Source organism: Suncus etruscus, chromosome 1 (genome assembly GCF_024139225.1).
Source record: "Suncus etruscus isolate mSunEtr1 chromosome 1, mSunEtr1.pri.cur, whole genome shotgun sequence".
Taxonomy (NCBI): Eukaryota; Metazoa; Chordata; class Mammalia; order Eulipotyphla; family Soricidae; genus Suncus; species Suncus etruscus.
Genome location: NC_064848.1, coordinates 33,858,966 through 33,864,516, shown reverse-complemented (window position 1 = coordinate 33,864,516; position 5,551 = coordinate 33,858,966).

Genomic DNA, 5,551 nt, shown 5'->3' with positions numbered 1-5,551 from the left:
GGAGGAAGCACCGTGAACTGAAAATAAAAACATAACAAAGAAGGAAACAGGAAATGTCATGGGCTTTGGAATTGGGAGATCTAAATTTTACTTCTACTTGCTTCATTTTTTTTTTCACTGTAGCCTACAACCACTCAGTTAAATGCTTTAAATTTGGGGCTGAGGACAGAGGGCAATGCTGGATCAAATCCTGTTGTGTACAGGGTTTACACCTCTGATGACTTTGTCTGTGTTCAGGAATCACTGAACCCTGATCACTGTTCAGGGTTTACTCCTCTGTGTTCAGTGATCACTCCTGGTGATGCAGAGGGAACATAGGTGGTATGAGGAAATAAACAGAGTTGCCTTGTGACAGACAAGTCTCCTTTTCTCCGTACTATCTCTCTAATCTCATTTTTCTAAATTTTAGGAGGTGAGGGCAGTCCAGCTGCAATGCCTGTCACCCCATTGAATGTTACATTTGATTTTCAGCTAATCTGGCCTCAAGGAAGGTGTCACATTCCTACCTCATCCTTCCACATCTGTCCTTCCAAAAGCTGTACCCTTGGTCTAATATATGGCCTTCCCTGAAATAGAGACAGACCATTTTTCAGTCTGTGGTATATAAGTGACAGTGCTCCCCCGCTAGAACCTCCAAACAAGCTCACAATGTTCTGAATTTCAAAATGCACTACTTAAGACAAGAACAATAATGCAGCACATAAGTCACTTGTCTTACATGCAACCTGATACCTAATACAATCGCCTGAACACAGAGCCCAGAGTAATCCCTGAAAACTGCCAAACATTATTCAAAACTAAAACAAACCAAGGTTTTCTTAATGCTCTCTTAGCCTCTCTTTTTTGAACTCATAGTCTCCTGGATCTTCTATCTTTCACATCTCATATTTTTCTATCTTTTTAATCAACTTTATTAGTGATCTTAAAGAAGGAATGAATAAAATACTGATGAAATTTTCAGCTGGTATGTTCTTGGAATGTGGTAGAAACACTACTCAGAGCAAATAAATAATACAGACTCTGGAAAATATATATATTGAAGTCTAATTTAGGTGGAAAATGCAAGATATTTCCCTAGAAAGCAATAATCTAAAATACCAAAGAACAGGTGGAGTAGAATGAACCTGGTCATAAGACTAAGACATACAACTAGGAAAATAAAAGCACGTTTGCCATCTCCAATAACTAAAGAATCCACAAAATGATTCCATGTCAGAAAGAGTTTAATATATTTTAATATTACCTCATGAGTCAGGAGCCAGAAAAAAAATATCTTCTGGTAGCATAAAGAATCACTTTCTGATGGGATTAGATGTTTTTTTTTTCTTATAAAGTTCCATCAGTGCCTTGTATATTTTGGATATTAGCCCCTTGTCTGATTGGTATTGGGTGAATAGTTTCTCCCACTCAGTGGGTGACTCTTGTATCCTGGGCACTATTTCCTTTGAGATACAGAAGCTTCTCAGTGTAATATATCCCCATCAGTTTATTTCTGCTTCCACTTCTTTGGAGAGTGCTATTTTCTCCTTAAAGATGCCTTTAGTCTCAATGTCATTGAGTGTTTTACCTATGTGTTGTTCTATATGCTTTATGGTTTTAGGTCTGATATCAATGTCTTTAATCCATTTTAATTTTACCTTCATACATGATGTTAGCTGGGGGTCTGAGTTTGCTTTTTTGCAAGTGGCTAACCAGTTGTGCCAACACAACTTGTTGAAGAGGCTTTCCTTGCTCCATTTAGAATTTCTTGCTACTTTATCAAAAATTAAGTGATTTTATGTTTGGTGATCATTTTCTGAGTACTCAAGCCTATTTCACTGATCTGAAGGTCTGTCTTTATTCCAATACCATGCTGTTTTGATAAATATTGCTTTGTAATACAGTTTAAAATTGGGGAAAGTAATGCCTCTCATATTCCTTTTCCCAAGAATTTTTTTAGCTATTCATGGTTCTTTATTGTTCCAAATGAATTTCAGAAGTGTTTGATCCACTTCTTTGAAGAATGTCATAGGTATCTTTAGTGGGATCTCATTAAATCTGTACAATGCTTTGGGGAGTATTGCCATTTTAATTATGTTAATCCTGCTAACCCATAAGCAGGGTATATGTTTCCATTTCTGCATGTCCTCTCTTATTTCTTGGAGCAGGGTTTTATAATTGTCGTTGTATAGGTCCTTCAATGAGTCTTTGGTCAAGTTGACTCCAAGATATTTGAGTTTGTGTGACACTAACATAAATGGGTTTATTTTAATGTCCATTTCTTCCCTATCATTATTGATATATAAAAAGGCCATTGATTTTTGTGTGTTAATTTTGTAGCCTGCTGCATTGCTATATGAATCTATTATTTCTAGAGGGTTGAAAAGTCCAGCTCACGACATGAAGCTCACCACAAAGAGTAATGAGTGCAATTAGAGAAATAACTACATTGAGAACTATCCTAACAATGTGAATGAATGAGGGAAGCATCTAGAGTACAGGCAGGGGTGGGGTGGGGAGGAGGGAGATCTGGGACATGGATGATGAGAATGTTGCACTGGTGAAGGGGGGTGTTCTGTACATGACTCAAACCCAATTACAATCATATTTGTAATCAAGATGTTTAAATAAAGATATTAATAAAAATAATAATAAAAATCACTTTCTGCCTAAGAGACAAAACTAGATTATAATAGGATAGGGAGAGTAGAAATTAATTTGAAACATATTACTCATCATTATAGTTAATATTATAACATCATAAAATCTTTAGTTTAATTTGCAATGTACTGTTGTCAAAGTAATTTTTACATGGTTTAATTTGATCCTTAAATCAATTTACCTTAGTAAGTTAAATAAGAGAATAATTACAATTCACAATTCGGGAGAGAAAATTAGAAGTTAGGTTATAGAATTAAGATTTAAGGTCTATTTAACTCATAAATATTGGGGCCGGAGAGATATCATGAAGGTAGGGCATTTGCCTTGTATGCAGAAGGACGGTGGTTTGAATACTGGCATCCCATATGGTCCCCCGAGCCTGCCAGGAGAGATTTCTGAGCGTAGAGTCAGGAGTAACCTTTAAGCGCTGCTGGGTGTGACCCCCCCACCAAATTATGAATATTGTGCTACTACAGAATTTTAGAACACAATTGTTCCTTAAAAATATCAAGTTCAGGAGCCGGAGCAGTGACACAATCTGTAAGGTGTCTGTCTTGTGCACGCCTACCTAGGACGGACTGTGGTTCAAAGACCTGGTGTCTCATATGGTTCCCCCAAGCCAGGAGTGATTTCTGAGCACATATCCAGGAGAAAACTCTGAAGGTCACCGGATGTGGCCGAAAAACTATATATATATATATATATATATATATATATATATATATATATATATATATATATATAAAGTTCAAGGGCTAGAGAGATAGTATCACAAGTAAGCAGTTTGCCTTGCATATGTTTGACATGGTTTGAACTCCCTTTTCCCTGAGCACAGCATAAAATCCTGGAACCACCAGGTGTGATCCCTGAGTACACAGCAAGAAGTAACATTTGAATACAGCTGAAAATGTCCTCTAAAATAAAAAGCAAAACAAAGCAAATAAAAAGATATTTAATTCGGGGCTGGAGAGATTGCACAGTGGTAGGGTGTTTGCCTTGCACGCGGAAATACAGTGGTTTGAATCCCGGCATCCCATATGATCCTCCAAGCCTGCTGGGGGTGATTTCAGAGTGTAGAGCCAGGAGTAACCCCTGAGCACTGCCAGGCGTGACCCAAAATCCTGTGTGTGTGTGTGTGTGTGTATATATATATATATATATTTATATATATACATATATATAAATATACTTATTTATTTAATTCATTTCTTTTCTTTTACTTATGAAAATGCCTGATGCCTGAAGAGAAAAAGTAAATTTCTTCAGAACACAGCTAAGTATTTTCAAAACAAAGTCTGGAATCCTAAACTTAGTACATTGATTTTTTTTAACTATATTCTGGTACTTCCTTGTTGATCTTTAAAGAAAAGGATGGTTGGGGCCAGAGCAATAGCACAGTGGTAGGGCATTTGCTTTGCATGTGGCCAACCCGGGATGGACCCAGGTTTGATACCTGGCATTCCATATGATCTCACAAACCTGCAGGAGCAATTTCTGAGCACAGAGCCAGGAGTAACCCCTGAGAGCCATGGGGTTTGGCCCCAAAACTGAAAACATTAAAAAGAGGGGGAAAAAGGATGAATAAATAGGCCCAGATTGGTTTTGAAATGTTGTAGGAAGAGTCTAATGCTACCTTAAATATTTAATGAGACTGAAAGGTTTTCACTAAGATATCTGTAATAATAATGCACTTGCATAGAATAAATGATTATACTTTTGAACTTATACTGAGTCAGATATATATGAAATAGGCAGAAGAGCAAAAATGATGCCAACAATGTAAGCACTGACTAATAAAGACTCTCAATGGTAAAAAGTGCTAAATACGTATGACTTGGTTAATGACTGAGGAAAGACAAAGAAGTCTATAAATATTTGAAAGTTAAAATGCTATAGAGCAAATAAAATGATTTCTAAATCAAAAGGGTGAAAATATATACTTCTGGGAATACTGGAATCCAATAAAAATTATGTTAGACATAAGGAAATACTTAAAATGAAATTTTATTTTCTAGATTTGTCCTTGAATAATAGAGGTGGACTTGGAGATTTGGAACATTTAAAATATGATTATATCGCCAGAGAAATAGCATGGAGGTAGGACGTTTGCCTTGCATGCAGAAGGATGGTGGTTTGAATCCCGGCATCCCATATTATCCCCCGAGTCTGCCAAGAGTGATTTCTGAGTGTAGAGCCAGGAGTAACACCTGAGTGCTGCCGGGTGTGACCCAAAAACCAAAACACCAAAAACAAAAAATATATATGTGATTATATCGTATGCCTAAGTTAATAAAGCCTAAGTTCCATGTATGGATAGGCACTTAAGTTGTGAACTTGTACAACCCAATAACCAATATTGTAGAACACAAGAAACAGGTAACAATAGCAAAGCATTAAGATATCTTTTCTTCCATCTCTCAATTTTGTTCTCCTGGAAACACACATTACTTTGCTTTTCTTTCACCTTGCAGGCTGACTTTAGAGCTGTGTGTAGTGGACTCTCCAGGTGTTTAAGACTCTTCTGTTCAGGGCCCTAGGGGAAGTTTGCCAACTTAATTCAATATAAAAAGATCAGAAATGACTTTACAGAACTCATTTCTAAATAGATGAGATTATTAAACAAACCAGTATTATGATGTAATAGATATTTTGATCTTAATCAACTCTATCACCTTCCTCCTTCCACATAAAAGAGGAGTAGGACTGTGTCTTGAACCAGCAGAGTATAGTAAACAGCCCAGATGAGGCAAAAGTTGTGTCAAAATCACTTTTTTCTACTCTTATTTTATATATGTTGCCTAGATTGCAAGCCTAGATTCCAAGGTCATGCCCATGAGTATCTGAGATACCTACCTGGCCAGTCCTACTTTATATTATTCTCAAGAGCTACACAACCTGTTTGCCTATTCTG